At 34.1% G+C, this 20,194-nt stretch overlaps 1 long non-coding RNA gene across 2 annotated transcripts in view; it reads right to left on the bottom strand.

Moving 5' to 3' along the window:
* Positions 1-2,328: 2,328 nt before the first annotated feature.
* Positions 2,329-20,194, bottom strand: part of LOC116420332 — a 38,838-nt gene continuing 20,972 nt past the window's right edge. For both annotated transcript variants that reach the window (XR_004230625.1, XR_004230623.1), the window contains exon 3: positions 2,329-2,550. This is a non-coding gene — a long non-coding RNA (uncharacterized LOC116420332). The remainder of the gene's footprint in view (positions 2,551-20,194) is intronic.

Raw genomic sequence — 20,194 nt, forward strand, 5'->3', positions numbered from 1 at the left:
ATCCATATTTCTAGAGCACAGCTCTTGGTCTGGTATACATTTAGCTAACAATAAAAGTTTGTTGCTGATTTGTTGACTTCTGTACAATTATGGGCTCTATATAATATCCATACGCAATTTCCATAATGTATATATTGCTAAACCAATTCTATTTTGTCTTCATCAAATTGCATATCATAGATTAGACAAAAGACAATCTTTATGAAACTAAAAAATGAATGGAAAAAAATTGAAGAGGGTTTGGTTGGGAATAAAGGGAAAAATTCATTGTCACCTATTTTTTCACTAACATAGTTTTATAACCCAAACAATATTATGGTTAATCAAGCTTCTAAATTCTCTATGTCCTGCCTTCAGGACTAAAAGCATAAATAGTATTACAAAGAGCAGCAGTGAGTCAGAAAAGTAAGATTTGAGGAAGGAATAGAAGAAGGTAGATTTGGTTATTTTTTGTTTGCTTGTTTGCTTTTAATATTTAAACTTTTAAAATTAAACATTTTTGGTACTAAGAGTTTAAAAACACGTTAAATTTATTCTGGACCAGAACTGACTCAGGTAGTTAATCTAATCTGTTTTAATTTAAAGGACTTCTGTTGATGGTTTAGAGTCTTTGTTAATGAAGATCCTCAAGAGATTAAACAACCAGTGTTCTGAAAGTTTTGGTCACTCATTTGCCTAAACATAAGGATGCTAATAGCCAAGGGTTTTTTTTTGTTTGTTTGTTTGTTTTGTTTTGTTTTGTTTTTTCAGAACTCAGACTCAGTTACTAAATGGTGACATTTTATTCAGTGCAGGGACAGCCGTATAGGGAAAAAATACATACATATATATGGATTTGAAGGAGGGACAACTGTGCAAAGTGACCTGCTTCACTTTCCCTTCCAGAGCCATCTGGGTCCAATGATTTTTTTGCCTCAGTTGCTACCTAACCTTAATGACTGAATGAGTGCAACTTTCAGTCAAACTGAGACCTGCTAAAGACCTTGGTTTAAAAAGGCCAAGGTCTCCCATTGCATCCAGGGCTATCTCCAGTCATCCTGATCTATATCTGGCTATGGGACCCAGATAGGTCTTCCCTCCCTTTCTCCCTTCCTTCCTCCCTCCCTCCCTTCTTTCCTCCCTCCCTCCCTTCTTTCCTTCCTTCCTTCCTCCTTCCTTCCTTCCTTCCCTCCTTTCCTTTCTTCCTATCTTCTCTACCTTCTTCCTCCTTCCCTCTTTTCCTCTCTCTGTCCACATAGAGTATCATACCCTCACTTACAGATGCTCTTAAAGGCATTTTTTTTTTCTCTTTTATACCTCTGAACTCTCCCAAGATATCTTGGGGTATACTGGATAGATTTTCTTTCTTTCTTTCTTTCTTTTTTTCTTTCTTTCTTTCTTTCTTTCTTTCTTTCTTTCTTTCTTTCTCTTTCTTTCCCTTAAACCAAAACCAATTTGATTCTCATGGGCCACCAATAAATGCTAGGTCAAGCCCCATTTGGTCCTTGTTTGGGTCCTGATTAACTGAGATTGAATGTAAATTGTAGTCATTTCTAGTTTGGCCAGAAATTCTTAAGATCTTCCATCCCAGATTCATTCACTCATTTCTTTAGTTTGTTTTAGGACTAGATGAAAGAGATTCTTTACCTCAATTGCTATGTAGTATGTAGCCTTAATCACTGAATGGGTGCAGCTTCAGTCAAACTGAGACCTGTTGAATACCTTAGCTTAAAAAGGCCAAGGTTTCCCATTTCATATATATATATATTTCCCCCCCTCCTGGCTTTGCTAATTATTACTTGTGAGATTTTGGGCAAGTGACTTAATCTCAATGGATGTGAGTTCCCAGCACCTATGAAAGAAGAAGGTTGGACTAAACTGCTCAATTATTTATGATATTATAATCCAACCAAGAAATCCAGTAGTTTCTGCTATGAATTTTTCATGACCCAACCTTCTCATATCTCCTGGTGAATCCTATCTGTTCCATATCCCATTTCTGTAAAACTGTGCAAGATGACTGATATTAATATACTAATGTGGGTAAAAGAGTCTGGTGATAATGACAATATTTCATTTTCCTACATAAATACATTTTAGCATATAAATAAATATAAGTGTTGGGGATGGGGAGATATTTTTCATTCCTCTTAAATCATACTATATTCTGCTAAGTAACTGTTAAAACTAGTTCACCACTGCTTTTCATTTTATGTCTTAAGCATCTCTAAGGTCTCTACATTCACCTTAGAAGGATATTCTCTTCTCTAGTTTTTACAGTGCCCATAAGCAGACTAAGAAAAATAAATAAATAAAACAAATAAATAATAACAACAAAACAGTGAGGCCTTAATTTCACGATGGAGCTGGTTAACTTCAGGCTTGTTGAATTTGTAAATCCCCTGAGAAGGAAGAGGTTGCTTTTTGTTTTGTTTTGTTTTTTCCTCTTGCTCTCCACCTGGCCTTGTTAAACGGGGACCATCAGGGTTGAATTGATCCTGGACCCTTGAATAAATACTCAGAACTCCACCAAGTTTCATGGGATTAGAAGTCAGAGCAAAAAGGATCCTCCTAGACACAAAAGAAGAAAAAGGTCTATGGCTAGTAAAGGTAGTTATTTCACACTCTGTTTTCCTGGGCTGGCTTACATGAAGGAAATGTTCATTCCTCATTTGTGTGAACAGCCAACTGTAGCAGCACCAATGTCTGTAACTGGATTTCATTATGGAAATTTTGCTAAGGAGGGCCACAGGCACCAAAACCCATTAAAATGTTTTCTATTGCTTTACATATTCTTCTGTGATAAAAATAGCCCTATATTTGAATTTAAGAAGCCTTTGCCTAAAGGGTAACAGATGGATATTAAGAAGATTATAATAAAGAAGAGGATTATCAAAAAATAAAATGGCAGTTGGGGGAAGGATGGTTCTTATACTTCAGGCAAATCGGTATCTAGGGTAACATGCTTTCCAGATTCTGATGCCTCCAGCTTGGGAATCTGAACCCCTGAGCCCCTTGGTCACACCAATGGAACTCATACCTGTTGGTTTTATTTATGGTTCACTCTTGAAAAAATGCAATTAGTATAGTGGGGGGAGTCCAGTTATTATAGTTTCCAACTCTGAGAAACTTTCCCAATAAGTTGGATCATCTTCCTACTTTTGAAGGGAGACTTCAATTCAGGGGAAATCTGGCAAACCATCCACATCACACAGGCAGGGCCATGTGAAACTCACCTGGGTACCCATACAGAATGAGTATCTGAGTCCATGTGCCTTTATATCTAACCAATTCCTGTGTCTGAGGCTATAGCAACACAAACTGTTTTGAAGTGAAAAAATGTGGCTGACAGTCACCTAGCTGTATAGTGAACATAACACTCTCCCCTACCACCACCACCCCAGGGTGTGTGTGTGGGGGGGACTATATCAATTGGTTTTTATGGCATCTTAAAATACAGGTAAAGTTTATTTTTATTTTCCAGCTCTCTCAAGATGATTGATGAACGGCTTTCACAGAATTATAACCTATTTCACAAACAACTTAGGAGGATAGAATGATCCAACATGCGAATTCCTAGGAATAAGGCTTTTCTTCTAACCCTTATTCCATTTTTGAAAATTCTGACTTGATAGGTTTGTGGGGAGTTGGGAGGAATATTATGAGAATATGGAGGGAAGAAGCAGAGAAATGCAAGTAATATTTGCCCATATAGTGTTGTGGTTTAATGCTCTGAAAAGAATAACAATCTAAGAGTGTGTGTTTTGAGGAAAGGAAACAAAACAATTAATTTTAGCTAGCAGTCCTTCATATATTTTTTTGTCATTCCTTTAGGGATTTAAAGACAAAAGAAAAATTAATCTTCGGGGATTAGGTGGTCTATTCACTAGGAGAGGAGATACAATAAAAAGTCCTGATAATGTTTAATCTATTAAGTTACTCTACTAGGAGACCCTTGTACCTTATCTTCATTTGATGTCCATGAGGAAGGCATCTGAATGTATAAGACAAGAAATGGTAATGAATCTACTAGTTACTGTTTTACTTCCAATGTTGCTTAGTTATAGAATTCCTTGAACATATTCAAAATTCTGAGTGTTATCATTTTGCATATTAAGTTATAAATATATGTATGAAGCCCAGAGAAGGGGACAAGTTATGAACAGCTTCGAATGCCTAACAGAAGATTTTATATTAGATCTTGGAGATTCTAGGGAGCCATTGTAGTTTATTGAGCAGGGAGGATAACATGATCTATGTTTTAGGTCTATCTTTAAACGTTTGATTTGGAAAAGTTAATTTATGATATGAGTGGAGAATGAACTTGAGTAGGGAGTGCATATGTGAACCCATGAGAACCTATACCAGGCAGGTAGCTTTGTCAGAGGAGAGAAGGGGGATTATAGAGATGAGAAATGTTAAGAAGCTAAAATTGACCAGGCTATTGGAGGAGGGAGGTGAGAGAGAGAAGGAGTCAAGAATGATACTAGATTGTGGGCCTAGATGACTAGAAGGATGATGGTACCTTCAAGTATAATGAGGAAGTTCAGAAGTGGGGAGGAATCGCCTGAAGCAGTGGGAATTTAAGTGATATAGAACTATCATGTGAGACCAGCTCTCTACCACAGTACCACAGTAGAATACTAATAAATGTTTAATGAGTGAGCTTATCTTTCTCTAATTTTAAAAGTCTTCAGATCTTTACAATTTATGTCTTTTAAGGTCTCCTTTCTCTTTACCCTTTAAGGTCCCTCTTTCCTCTTGTCTTTTGTCAACATTGATCTCTTCCCTTGACTGACCTAGCCACATATTTCACCAATTTAATTTAATTTTAATTATTTGTCATGAATGATCTAATCAAAATACTTTCTGCTTTTAACCAAGTATTTTCTTCCCAACAAATATTTAAGATTCCTTAATGTTGGGTCCTTAGTGCCTTTACATGGACTGTCCCCCATTTCTAGGATGCCCTCCTCTCTTCTCTGATGTAGAATCCCTGACTTTCTATAAAACATGTCTTCCCTTATCCATTCTGAGACTTGGTCTCTAACTCTCTTGAAATTACTTGCTGTAACTTAATACATAACTTTAAGTTTACTTATTTGTGTGTATATTGGGTAAAAGGCAGGTCCTTTGGATAGACACAGGAATTCTTTTTTGTCACTGCATTCCACCATCACATAGAAAGTTATTTAATAATTGATGAATTGAATATAGATTCTATAAACCAACATAATATTTAGGATATTATATTGCTAGGTTTTGGTTGCTAGGTTTGAGCAGGTGTTTAATACTGTTGATACTATTTAATAATGTTGAATTATTGTTTGTATGAAGAATTAGATGGACAGAAGAGGAAGATCAAAACTAGAAAGTGAAATAATTTGTCCAAAGTCAACCAAGCAGCAAAACTGGACTTCAAAGTTAAAATTTTTTGACTGAATATCTAATGCTCTTTCTGTTTTAATTAAAGGTTATCACCACATATTTTTAATCTGAATTTTAAAAAGTGAATTAGCTTTAAGTATTTAGGTAGCAGTTAAGTCAGGGTCTTAACTCAGAATCGAATCCAGTTTCCATTTAAATAATATTTATAAGATGTTATAATTTTAAGAATGCCTTTACCTGTCTTATCTTATTTTAATCCTCAAAAGAACCCTTTAAAAGTATTTTATAGACGAGGAAACAGAGACATTCTGAAAATATTTCACCCAAGTTCACCAGACTGAGTGTTTGAAGCATAATCTAAATCCACATCACCCTGACCCCAAGACCCCCTTCTCTATTATGCATTGAGATGCTTCTCTCAAATACCTTGCTTTAAACCAGGGGACAGTTATCCCAGATATTCATTACAAGGGACATTTACAGTAGGATTTTTCTCCTTTCTAGCATGCAAGCCCTTGAAAAGAAAACTGGAACAGCCCAGATTTACACTAAATTTATGGATTGGCCCCTGCCTTTGAAAATGCCGCCCTGTTTGATTTACAGAGAAGTTAATTTTCACAAGGATGAAAAGCAAGAGAAAGAACTAAACAACAGTGGGTCTCAACCCCCTCTAGGAAGGGTTAAACAAAGAGGTGGCTGCTTTTACACCTAAATCTTTGTCACCCCTTTAATGTAAAAACCTTTTCATCTAAGGTATCACTTCTGAAGTCCTATCTCACCAGCCTCCCTTTGAGTTCTGGGCTTGCATTGGGGGGTCCTAATTACCTTTCTCAGTGACTGAGATGCTCTTGTCTTGGATTTTTTTTTTTTTTTTTTCTTTTCTTTTTTTTTTTTTTTTTTTTTTTTTTTTTTTAATATTGTCAGATTTGAGTCTTTTGTTCCTGGCACTCTCCATATGCTACTGTTTAATATTTAATCAGCCCCCACCTCATCAGAAACACTGCTGGCCTCATTAGATAATTAATGGTTGCCTGCGTCTCATTTGCTTCAGTTGATACATCTGCAGCCAGTAATTAGAGCAGGAGTTTATTAGTTGCAGTGGCTTAGTTTATTGGTGAAGCAATCTCTCCTTTGATTGAAGCCGCTGGGATTGGCATATGCGGACAGCCTGCTCCCTGTTCAGTAGGGCTCTTTTGTTTACATTTTTGCTACAGTTTTGCAACACTGCACATCCTGGCAGTTTCGGGAACAGTTGGTGGTGAAGATTTGCCTTTTATAATTTAGAAGATAATTGGGTAATTCAGTGCAGTAAAGTTACCGCAAAGCAATTCTCCAACTTTGGGTGGGGCTGGGGAGGGGAGCCGGGGAGGGATCTTGTAGCTCTTTTGTTTATTTGTATCACTGGCAATTTATTTTTTATTTTTTAAGCTGCTAACCTCCCCTCCCTCCATCCACCCCCAACTCTGGAAAATGTCAGTTTGGAAACAGGGCATGCGGAAAAGGCTTTCCCTAATGTGTCAGGCTGATGCTCCAAGTACAATCTATCTGCCTGGCTGTGAAATGACATCGCAAGCTGGAATGAGCTATAAACCCTTCAAATGCAAACGCGGCTTCTCCACATCCTGCCCCCTTTCCCGTAGGGCCTGTTGTACAGGTGTAGTGGGGCCCGCCGTCTCTCACTTTTTCGCTGTACTTTCTGGTGGGTGACCGGGCACATTGTTGGCGTAATCCTGGCTAGCGACCCCTGGCTCCTTCCCGAGAACCGATCGCTTCCACGGCCGCAACCGGCTTCACTCATTACGCCTAGAACTAGGGGAAATGATCATAAAGAATGCAGCGGTGCTTAAGGGATACTGGAATAAAGGTGATGAAGTCTCACAAACACATTAAAGATGGGCATGGGGACCAGACCTGTAATTTCATGGGTGGAGTGAGCTCTTACAAAGAAATTCTACCACTTTATTATATTAATTATTGAGTTATATCATTATAATAATTATTAAAATATTAATATATTAAATTATAGTCTCTACATTTTTTGATTATGCGACCCCCTATACCAGTTACAAAAATGTACTCCCACTAGGTGGTTATTTATTTATAAATATAAATATTTATATTTATATGGTTATTTAATTATAAAGGATAAATATCTAGACAATTCACTGTCTCTAACTCAAAACAAAAAAGGGAGCGCGTGGGTCTTTTATTTACTAGGTACTGTCACAAGAGCTTACCGTGTTGCATCCAATAGGTGATTTCTGGGTGAAGCATATTCACTAGGGCATCTGAGTAGCTTGCTACTGTGAGTACCCAGTACTATATGGAGTTCCTTAAGCTGATGGTCAGGAACAGAAGCTACAACTAGGAAGCTTATGCAGCAAGAGAGTATGGGAGTTAGGGACTAGAATACAGTAAGGGTAAAGGATAGTGTTTAACTTCTCTGTGTCTCTGTCTCCTCATGTGCAAATTGAGACAATTGTATTCTATAACTTCTCTCTATATATCTATATCTATCTATAACCCTTCCAGATCTACAATTCAGATTCCTCTCTTCCATTTTAACTCTGCACTTCACATATTCTATGAGAATAAGAATTATCTTGGCAATCTCCAACACAAAACAAAATATACGATAAAATACATGTCATATGAGTGCTACAAAATGCTATGGAAGTGCCCAAGGAAGCAAGCAACTATGGCTTGTGTTTTAAGCATCAACAGGAATATGACACTTAATTCCAACATTTTTGTAGTGGAAGGGGGTCTAAAAGAGGAGTCAAAAGATGCATTTTAACTCTTGCTCTATCTTTAGCTTTTTGAGTGCCTTTGAGAAAGTGATTTCACCACCCTGGGTCTTGATTTCCTCATTTACATAACATTGATGCTACTTGACTTACATACCAAACAAGAGTCTGCTGAAAATAAAGGAAGATAATAGATGTATATTTCTTTGAAAAAGTTAAAAATACTATCCAAATGCAAGGTATTAATCACATTTCAGACTTGGACAGAATCTACTTTCTAGGCTGGGAAAAATTTCTAAAGCAACTTCTGTAATTAAAAAATCAACTTCCAAACACCAGCAGTATGTAGTTTTGTAAAAATCTAATGGCACTAATCAGAGGGAATCCACCTCATAGATTAAATAGGATTAAAATCAAATTCAAAACATCAAATTCTGTAAAGTTTAAAAAAATTAGTATATTTTCTGCTCTTCTCTCCCTTCCCCCTCCCCAAAGAACCCTTATGTATATTCATTCATTATCTGCCATTTATACAGACAAAAGTATAAGAGACATAGTTCCTGACACAAGTACCTTTTCAAGAAATATTTGATGAGTCTAGAAAGTCAATCCACAATAGAAGATAGTTGATGGAATTATTAGATGGAAGTGTCTACATAGGATCTATTCTCAGATCATTTAGCTTGTCTTTCTAAAATCTCTCTTTCAAAGTCCACTCTCAAAGTCTCAAATATTGCTCTCTGGAGATGACTTACAAATCTATAAGCTCAGTCTTCAACTCTCTCTATGTTCCAGCATTTCCCGCTGCCAGTTGGACATATGCACTTGAATTTCCCAAAGTCACATTAGACTTGACATATGAAAACACATGCATCATCTTTCTTGTAACATAAGCTTTACTTCTAAATTCTCTATTTCTATTAAAGAAGCCATAATTTTCTTCCTTTAGTCCCATACTCTATTTTAAATATTATTATTCCCTTTTAATTGTATATTCTAATCATTATTGAATAAATCTATTCTCTATTCAGAGATCCTCTCTATTTAAAGAACAGATCCATTTAAACAAATCCAACCATCTATTGATTTGGCAGCATATACAACAATTCATTTTCATACACTTCCATCCTCTCCATTTAAAAGAGAGAGGTTCATTTTCTCATCTGTTTTTCAGGACCAACTCTGGTCAATTTAATTATGCAATATTTGGTTTTGTGCAGTTTTTTAAAAATGATGTCTTATAAAAACAGTGTCAAATTTATAAAAATACAAGTCATTCCTCAATTGGTAAATGGTCAAAGGATATGAACAGACAATTTTCATATGACAAAATCAAAACCATCTATAATCATATTAAAAAATGCTCTAAATGACTATTGATTAGAGAAATGTAAATTAAAACAACTCAGTACCACCTTACATCTCTCAGATTCGTTAAGATGACAGGAAAAGAAAATGATAAATGTTGAAGGGAATCTGAGAAAATTGGGACATTAATGCATTGTTGGTGGAGTTGTTAAATTATCTAACCATTCTGAAGAGCAATTTGGAACTATGCTCAAGGGTTATCAAAGTTATCAAACTAAGGGTTATCAAACTGTGCATACCCTTTGACCCAGCAGTGTGACTGTATCCCAAGGAAATAATAAAGAAGGAAAAAGGACCTACATGTGTAAAATGTTTGTAGCATTTCTTTTTGTGGTGACAAAGAATTATAAAATGAGTAGGTGTCCATCAATTGGAGAATAGCTGAATAAATTGTAGTATATAAAAATAATGAATATTATTGTTGTATAAAAATGATGAACAAACTGATTTTAGGAAGACCTAGAAAGACTTCCTGAACTGATGCTGAATGAAACAAACAGAACCAGGAGTACATTGTACACAATAACAGTAAGAATGTACAATGATCAACTATGAAAAACTTGGTTCTTCTCAGTGGTTCAGTGATCCAAAGCAATCTTGATAGACTTTGGAAAGAAAATGGCATCTTCATCAAGAAAAGGACTATGGAGATTGAAAATAAATCAACACATGGTAAGTTCACTTCTCTTTTCTGTTTTTTTTTTTCCTTTTTGATCTGATTTTTCTCTCCCAACATGATTTGTAAAGCAATGTGTGTTAAAAATACATTTTTTAAAAGCCATGTCTTTTTTAATATCACATTTATACTTGAATATGGTCCATCTCCCCACACAGCAAAACTTCTTTTACAACAATGATTAAAAACCCCAAAAAACCTAAAGTTTAACAAAACCAAACCAGTCCTAAAACATGGATTATGTATAAAGCTATGTACATTATTCTATATCCATTGTCCCCTGCTACTTCAATGAAGGAGCTAAAATTCATTTTCCCAATTCTTCTCAAAATGGAATGGAGATTAGGTTTAGTGATAATTACATATTTTTCAGTTTTGTTTTTTAAATTAGCTATTCATTTACACTTCTGTGGTTTCTCTACAGTTTTCCCTGGTTTTTATCTCATCCTAAGTGAGTTCATATAGTCTTACCATGTTTCTTTGAATTCTGCCTATTCATCATTTTTTATACAGCATTAGTAACTATTCCATTACATTGAGCTGCCAAAATTTTTGCCATTCCCACATAAGTGAACACCCACTTTGAAGAAAATATCACTTTCCCTGCTGTGCAGTTTTATGCTGGTAGTGCCAAGGGTTATGTAATCTCAGAGTTTCTGATCTAGGTTTATGAAGATTAACCCTATAGATGAACAATTGGCAGGCAAGCTAGATCGGTTATCACAAGTCAATCAGTAGGTCAAGGGTGAAGTTGGCCAGATTTGGTTCAAGAGAATCCTGAAGTTCTACAGGGCAATATTAAGAGAGTTATATAATGGCTAAAATAGCAATCCCCCTAGAGCTTGGGGGTCATATCAGGCAGGAGAGGATGATGGAAATCATTACTCCAGTATCTGCCTGATAACTTCCTTCTATGAAATTTTAAACGAGAGCATTTTAATCTACTCATTCAATGCTACTCTAGTTGGCTAGCACCTATGGAATTTTAGACCCCTCACCATTATTAATTCCATCTTATTAGGGTAACTTTTTTCAGAGAATTGGAAGAATTGGGAAAACTTCAAAGAGGATATAAATATGTAATAATATATATATTATATATATATATATATATAATATATATATATATATATTTTTTTTTTTTTGAAAAAACAGGGGCTTTCTTCTGATTGTTGCCATCCCTGAAGAAGAAAGGTACTAGACACAACAATGCTCAAAATTTAGCACTTATCTTCAACATTTTTTGGCATGTCCATGCAATCTAAGATAGTCTCTTTAGTTTATACATATAAATAAAACTTATACTTGGGGACGTTATGATTTGCCCAAAGACAGACACACAATAACTAGAAATTTTAGAATTCAAGCTGAGAACAACAAGATTATGCAAATGATCAATTCTGATACACTTGGCTTTTTTCATTAGCAAAGTGATTCAGGCCAGTTCCAATGGTTTTGTGATGAGAGACATCTGAACCCAGAGAGAGGACTGTGGGGACTGAGTGTGGACTATAATATAGTATTTTCATTTTTTTAATTGTTATTTGCTTTCATTTTGTTTTCTTTCTCATTTTTTTCCTTTTTGATCTGAGTTTTTCTGTGCAGCATAACTGTATATGTATATGTATAGAAGAATTGCATGTCTTCAACATATTTTGGATTACTTACTGTCTAAAGGAGGGGGCGGAGAGAAGGGAGGTAGAAAAAATTTGGAACACAAGATTTTGCAAAAGTGAATGCTGAAAATTATCTATTTTGAAAATAAAAAACTCTATAAAAATAAAAACCAAAAAGTAAAAAGTAATAAAATTATTTATTTTGATTCTAAAAAAAGAATTCAAGCTGTTCTGGTTTCAAATTGAATGTGATTTGCATTACAACAACAATCCTCTAGATTTGTTAATAGTGGATTATTAAAAACAACAAAAACAGCCACAATATATTGCAGATATGTAATAACAGAATGAATACCCACATTAATGAAATTAATAGATCCATTGATTGAAATTAAAGATCCATTGAATTTGACTATATATATATATATATATATATATATATATATATATAAGATTAAACCTCTTTTTTTGAGCTTCAGAGAGCAGGACCAAAAACAAGTGGGGAGACACAATAAGAAATAATTTGACTCATCATAATAATTTCCTAGCAATTCAAGCTCTCCAAAAATGAAATAGTTTGCTTCAAAAAAAAGTGAATTTCATATCCCTGGAGAGCTTGTAGTGAAAACTAGATGATTATATACTTCAGACTAAAGGATTTATGCTTCAGTTGAGAGCAAATAGCATCTGAGGTGTCTTCCAACTTTAGAATTTCATGATAACATGGCATAGTGAATTGAGAAAACATTGGACAGGATCAGAAGATCTAATTCCTTGTCTCAGCTTTGACATTTGTTAGCTATGGAATCTCAAGCAAGTTACAAAATCTGAACTTCAGATATAAAACAAAATTTTAGTATTTATATCAAATAATATATTTTGAAGGCATTCTGCAAATCATAAAATTAATACAAATGTGTTTCTATATTTTAAAAAATCCATGAATGGTATACAATGTTTCTGTACACTTATGGTGACTCCTTTCAAAAGATGAGTGAAAATTTGTGAGCTGGAATTGTTGTATTCTTATCATATAGTAGAAACAATATGGTAGAAAATTGCATAGAAGATGTTACCACATCAGGTTTTAGTTTCTATTAAACTTTAGGGTAGTTTCCATGGTTTCAATTATCATTTATATGTAGAGAACAAGAGATAGATGATGGATAGATTGATAGATAGAAACAGACAGATAGACAAAGATATAGCCAAAGCTGTAGCTATCTATAGACATAGACATAGTGATATAAATACCCAAATTCATCTCTCTCCTGAGTTCCAGTTCTTCATCACCTACTTCCTACTGAACATTTTAAACCTAAAATCCTCTAGGCATATTAAATTTAACATGTTCAAAATTATGTTTTTCCCCAAACCCATATTTTTCCCTTTTTTTTTTTTTTTGTTTTAATCACAAGTTCAGGAACTCAAACATTCTCTATTCCTTAAATTCATTTATTCCAACAAATAAAATTAATCGCCAATTATTGTGCATTATACCTTCTAAACATCTCTCTCATCCATCCCCTTCTCTCCACTCATAAAATTGCTTCCTGAATTGAGGCTCTCCATACCTCTTACCCAAATTATTGCAACTGCTGCCTAATTTATCTCCCTGACTCAAGGACTCTCTTTTGACAACTTATGTTTTGCTCAGCTGTCAAAATGCTGTTCTTTAAGAATCATTCTGGTCATGTCACTTTTCTAATCAAGAAGCTCCAGGTTTATTATATTGCTTCAAGGATCAAATAGAAGCTTCTCTATTTTACATTTAAAGTTTTTCAAAATCTGCCTCCAAAATATCCTACCAGGTTTGTTATACTTTACTGTCCTTAATTCTCTCTAGGGTCCAGTCAAACTAATCTATTTGATGTTCTAATTCCTAATGTGTCAACTCCTGATTTAACCTCTTTGCACAACAGAGACAAACTGTCTCTTATTTGGTACAGACTTTTGACTCCTATAACCCCCAGCTTCCATTAGCACTCACCTCAAATATTTGCTCCTGTATAAAGTCTTTCCTAATCTTTCAGAAACTACTGTACCACTCAATTCCCCCAAATAGCTTATATTTATTTTTACATACAGGGTTTTCTTATTTGTACATGTTGTTTCCTCTGATATAATGTAAGCTCCTTGAGGGTAGTGACTTTCATTAATATCTGGCACATGGTACTTTTTAATTAAATGGGTTTTTCCTACCTTAATTTCCTAGAAATTTGTTGTAATAGGGTAGTGTATGCTAAATTGTTTTTGTTTTTTCATGTCTAATGTCTGTACAGCTATAGCAAGAAAATCAGAAACCTGCTTCAATTAAGAACAGGTAGAAAGCAATAATGAAAGAAGATGAAGATATCACTCATGGGGAATGACACTTGGTAGAATCCCTTAGAAATAGGTTCTGTATTCATCTCTCTTCTCTCATCTCCCTTTATTCTCTCTTCAGCGAAAGGGAGAGAAGGAAAGTATACTTTTTTTGCTTCTCTTTTCAACAGGATATGATGATAAGATCAGATCTTGGTAAAATTGTGAATACATGCAGTTTGTTTGCTAAAATACTTTCAAACATGCCCTCTTCTATCTTCCCATCCCCTAATTCCTCAGTGCCTTCATAATGCTCCCAGCATGCTCAAAGGCCTATGTCATGATGTGCTACTTATTCTGACTAAGTTCATATTTTCTCTCTCTTCACTATCACCTGGAATAAAAACATTAGAGGTCCCTGTAATTTTAAGATGCTAACTTACTTACCATGATATTATAACTCTTTTGTACTTACCATAGTCTAATTTTCATTAAAGTTATTTGCATATGTGCATACTTCCCCTACAAGACTGTAAAGATTTTACTAATATTTGCTTTTCCCTCAGAACCTTACATTGTGCTTTGAAAGGCACAGTCATTTAAGAACTGTACACTGACTATCATTGAGGTAATAACTGTTCCATCCATTGAGAGAGTCAAATCTGGAAGTATTTTCAAACCTATCAACATTTCTACTATAAAATGATAAGTAATATATCCACATTGAATTGATAGGTATGTAATACCATCTTCTAGATTATTTTATTAAAGATTATCTTCCAATATTTGAATTTTCTCTGAAAATTAACTTCAAAAACTAAAATTTCTCATATTAACAAGATATATGAGTTCTTATAATAGTGTATACCTAATGTTTGTTGACCTGATATCTGACAAATCAAGGCAAATTAATAATACATGTCATAATTCTAATGAAACTGCAAGTATGTGATAATTATTTTTTGTGAAGATTAAATCTTATCTTTTGATTTAAGGATTTCTTGGGAAAATGTGTAAGACATTTAGAATACCTTAAACTTACTTGCTAGAGAAACTGTCATAGAATCATACTATGTTTAAGTTAGAAATCATCTAATATAATTCTTTGAATTTAAGTAAGGAACAAGGATATGAGGATTTCAGGCTCCCAAATTTATTTAACAAATACTTGCTAAGATTTACTATGCAGAAAACACTATGCTAACCACTGGAGGATAAGGCATATTGACCTTGGAGTCAGAAAAGGCTTGGTTTCAATTCTACCTCTGGCACTTATTAGTTTTGTGACCAAGAACAATTACTTAATTTATCTGAACTTTAGTTTCCTCATCTACAAAATGGATTCAATAATAATAACCACTTTAGTGTCTATTTAATAGAATTGTGCGTTATAAATGAAATAGTATATGGAAAAGCATGATATCAATACAAATTATTAAATTTGACACTGTTTCTGATCTTATGGAATCTATAACATAACCACAATACAAAATGAAACACAAGAACAAATTAGAGAGGTGTAATATTAAGTGTTAAATTTGAGATAAAATGATTTCTGGCAGATGGGATTGGGGGATGAAGTTGAAAGGAATTCACAGAAAATGAATAAAAATATTCTATGATAGGGATGAAAAAAAAATGCCAAAGTAACAAAATGATTTGTCGAATGTTACATAGTTAGTTTGTGGTAGGGTTATATTTAGCACTCACCATGCCTAAGATCTGGCCCAGGACTCTTTCTCTATCTCTGCCTCTCCAGTACCATGGCCCCAAACCATTCCTGAAAGTAACACCAGAAACTAAGCTGTTTGAACAGCTTTGAAAAGTGGATTTGACACAATCCCACCCTCTCCCCTCTGGACTTTTCTTTCCAAATTGAAGAGGTCATTTTCAGGAGTATTCATTTGGTTTAAGCAATAGAAAAACTTTCCAAGGCTTAAATGTTCTATGCTAGAGGGGAAGTTGGCTTTCACTCATTTATATAAGTTAAATAAGTTTTAAAAAACCTCAAATCTAGCATGTGGAACAAGGTTAGATGATTATCTGAATTCAAGTAACTACAAACCTTCTTCTGTGGACATCAATCCCTCAAATAAGAGGATTACTTTTGATGAAGGTGGAAGGGGCTCCCTTTAGAATAATCAAACAGGAGCTTCCCTTCTTGCTTGATAATTTTTTTTATTGGGAAGTGAGGTGGGGAGAGGGAATGAAAGGATTACAATTGAGCTTAGATGTCCTGGAAAAGGCTGACTTGTTGCTTGTTAACATTTCCAGGGACTTTTTGAAATATAGAATCACTAGTTTTCAAGTGGCTAACCTGTGAGTAATTATCCAAATTGCTAGATGTTACAGAAAGCCTTTCCAGGATTAAAGACTACTTTTTTTTTTAAATTTACTTGGATATTTAAAATAATTATTTGTAGAGTACTGCTTAGGAATTGGTTCAAATCTATACATTTTGTCAACTGATATAAGAACTAATAAATAGAATATTTCTGTATACAAACATATCATATTATATTTGGAATATCATTATAAAAATAACAATGATAATTGTGTATGTGTGCATGATGTTTGGAATAAAACAAAGATCCTGTCCTCAAGGTGCTAACTTATAGCACTCAGAGCTAGAAGGGACCCTAGAGATCATCTAATTCAAATACCTCCATAGTGATTTGCCCAGGGTCTCAAAAATAGTTACTAGCAGAACCGAGATTGGAACTCATGTCTTGTGACCAAAAACTAGTCTCTTTTCTCCCACATCTTCACATCTAATAGGAGAAATAATATATGTATACTGACTATAAATTCTGCTGGTATGTTAATAAACACCAAATTCATGGAATAGCTATAAGAATTTTAAAAAAAGTAGATAACCATCCATTACAGCAATAGATATGTACACATATGAAAATAAAGTGCTGTTTCTGTAAACCACATATGAAAAGTCAATTCATTACTTAGTATGTCCATTTTGTGTAACTATGAAATCTTCTTATTCCCTTTCCTTTAAACTTCCATTATATTATGGCACTCATTTATCTTATCTTCCCCTATATTTTTTTATATTTTAGACATGTCAAAAGAGACATTAAAGGTCACCCAAAACAGCCCTCTCACTTTACAGTTGAGGCAATTAAAGCCTAGAAAGATTAAGTCACTCTTTCAGCATGAAGCAACTAACTAATAAATAACTGAGGTATCAGTAAATCAAGGTCTTCCATACTCTATCTACTATATTACACAGCCTCTATTTATTTGTGTTCAACTCATCTTTCTTATTAGATTATAAACTCCATTAGGACAAAAACCATGTCTTAGATTTTTTCATGTCCCATATAGTACTTTGTACATTGAATGAATTAAATGAAGATGTAATCTGGTTAATTAGATACATGAACCTTCCACAAAATTTCTCATCTGATGCAACATAGTACTGTGATATGATACTGGCAAAAAAGGCAATGTTTCTATCAAAGCCATTCTGAAAGATCCAACTATGATGCAAAGAACTTAACACAAACAAGGTAACAGGCAACATCCACTTTCCAAGGATCACTCTGATGTATATATATTCTGACGAACTCGGTCAGTACTGAAAAAGAAAATTAGAGAAGGCGGGATATATTTGGAAAATAATACAATGCTTTTAATGCTACCAAAATTTCTCCGTTAAACAACAGTCCACATTCATAAGACAAATAAATATGTCTTGAGTCATTGAATACCACAGTCTTCAAAGAATTAAATTTTTTGGTCATCCAAGGGGAAACAGGGAGAATCCAGGTAAACAAAAATATATGACCACATTTTACCAAAAAGGAAATGTACACCAAAAATGATGTGAAAGATCATTAAAGAATTGTAAAGAAATAGACATCACAAATAGAGGGAATAAGGAAAAATAGGTGATTGCTAAGTGGTTGAGTGGATAGAGTAGTGGACCTAGAGTCAGGAAGACACAAATTCAAATCTGTTCTCACACAGGTATTAGCTGTGTGACTTTGAGTCAGTCAGTTAGTCTATTTTCCTCAGTTTCCTTAATTATAAAATGCAGAAAATAATAGCATCTTCCTCACAGAGTTGAAAACCAAAGGAGATAATATTTGAAAAGCACTTAACAAAGTGCCTGGCACATAAATGTTGTGGTTGTCATTTTTGTTGTCATCATCCTCATCTTCACCAATCAATGATGTTGATGATGATAACAGCAGAAAATACATATAAATTATTTTTCTTCATAATCTTATATAATTTATGCATTTAAAAACATTCTGAGAAAGGGTACAATGGATTAACTAAACTGTCAAAGATGTCCATCACACAGACACACACACACACAGACACAGACACACACACAAAATAAAAATTACCAACCTAAAAGAAGATCCTAGTACATTTGTTAGACCACCTATGGAACCATGAAAGGGCAATGACAAGAATTAAAGAGTATGAAAAGATATGGTAAGATGGTAGTCTTCACTGAAGGAGGTAGTACTTCCATCAATGTAATCACTGATACACACATGTATACATCATTAATATTAATAATTTTATGTAAATAAAATCAGATGACTTAACTGAATCAAGCCAGGTAAATTCCCAATAAATCAAGTAACTGGACTGAGTTTCCAAAAACATAGCTCACCAATGCCTCTTATGCATTGGAAGAAGCAAACAACAAATTCTCTCCCTGGTACATGGCATACTGCCCATAAAGTAGTCAGTATATACATAGGCAAGTACTTCTATAGTCACTTCAAAAGAGATAACTTTAATCTCATGGCTGCAAATTAGAATCATAAAGTATTTGACTATAAAATTTTATCATATTTTATTATTTTCCTAGTTGATCAGAATAGAATTAAAGTTATGTTTTCTATCATTTACTTCTGAAAGGCAGAACAATGCGCATCAAGGATTGTGTACTGTAATTGTTGCCTGATAGTATATACCCATGGAGAGATTCTAGGAGGGCAAATGTCTTTCTGGAAATTATGTCTTCAATTTGCAGTTTTAAACTTTGAGAACTAATTGTTTATTTTGTTGTTGTTTGTTGTTGTTATTATTGTTTTTAAGTATCTAGATGTAGAACACCATTAAGCATCTCTGATGCTCCATATGAAAATCTAGATATACACAAAGTACAAGATAGCTCTAAGGTCCCTTCTCACTCTATGATCGCTTAGTTCAGGCTTTCTAAATGAATTCACTTTAGAATTTTTTTCAATAGTGAATGCCTCTAGTTCATTTAAAATAGGCTTCAGTTTATAAAAATTGGAATCCCATATAACTTTTTGGTCATATATGTTTTGGGGAAAAAAACAACTTAACATGTTTCAGGTAGACTCCAGAAAGCCTGAATATTAATGCCTTTCCAAAGGTATTTCCATCTCTGGTTACGGAATAACTCCTCACCTATCACAATCACTTTTGGTGATTCTCAAGAACACTATTTTTTTCTATAGAGCTATGTAAACAGCCAAAGTAAGTGATGATCATGTTCTAAATTAATGATATTCTTCCATATTCCAACTGTACAATAGGAAAGCCTTCTGATTTTTTTCTTCAAGATCATTAATAGAAATATTTTAAAGGCAGTTCCTTAGCACTGAAAATATTAAGCTGTTATTATTGCAAATGAGCTTATTTGTACTTTCAAATGAAAATATAAATAAGTAATAAGTAAATATTAGCAGTTTGAGTTCCATAATGAATAAGTACAGAATTGGTTACTGAAGGAGTATATGCCTATTAGAGAGGCAGTGAAATTAACATTTGTTGACATTTTACTGCTTTTAGCTTTAATGTAAACTAGAAGCAATTAAGTTGTGTTCCACATATTTTCCTTATAAATATTTTTACTTTCCAGAAATAGTAAGCAAGATGTCTTACAGAAGCCCCCAAATTTGGAAGCGGAAGAAGAAAAGAAGAAGCTTTACCTATCTTTTTTCTATAAAACTTATAAGTTCAAATACATGACTCAGTTTCATCCTTCTCTTTCTTCTCCACCTCAGGATCATGTTATTCCTGACTTTTTTTCAATGTTGGGGACTCTAGGCAAATTTATAAATCCATGTTAGGTAGACCATGAATTATCAGTAGCTTCAATGAAA

Source organism: Sarcophilus harrisii, chromosome 1, assembly GCF_902635505.1.
Source record: "Sarcophilus harrisii chromosome 1, mSarHar1.11, whole genome shotgun sequence".
NCBI classification, from domain to species: Eukaryota; Metazoa; Chordata; class Mammalia; order Dasyuromorphia; family Dasyuridae; genus Sarcophilus; species Sarcophilus harrisii.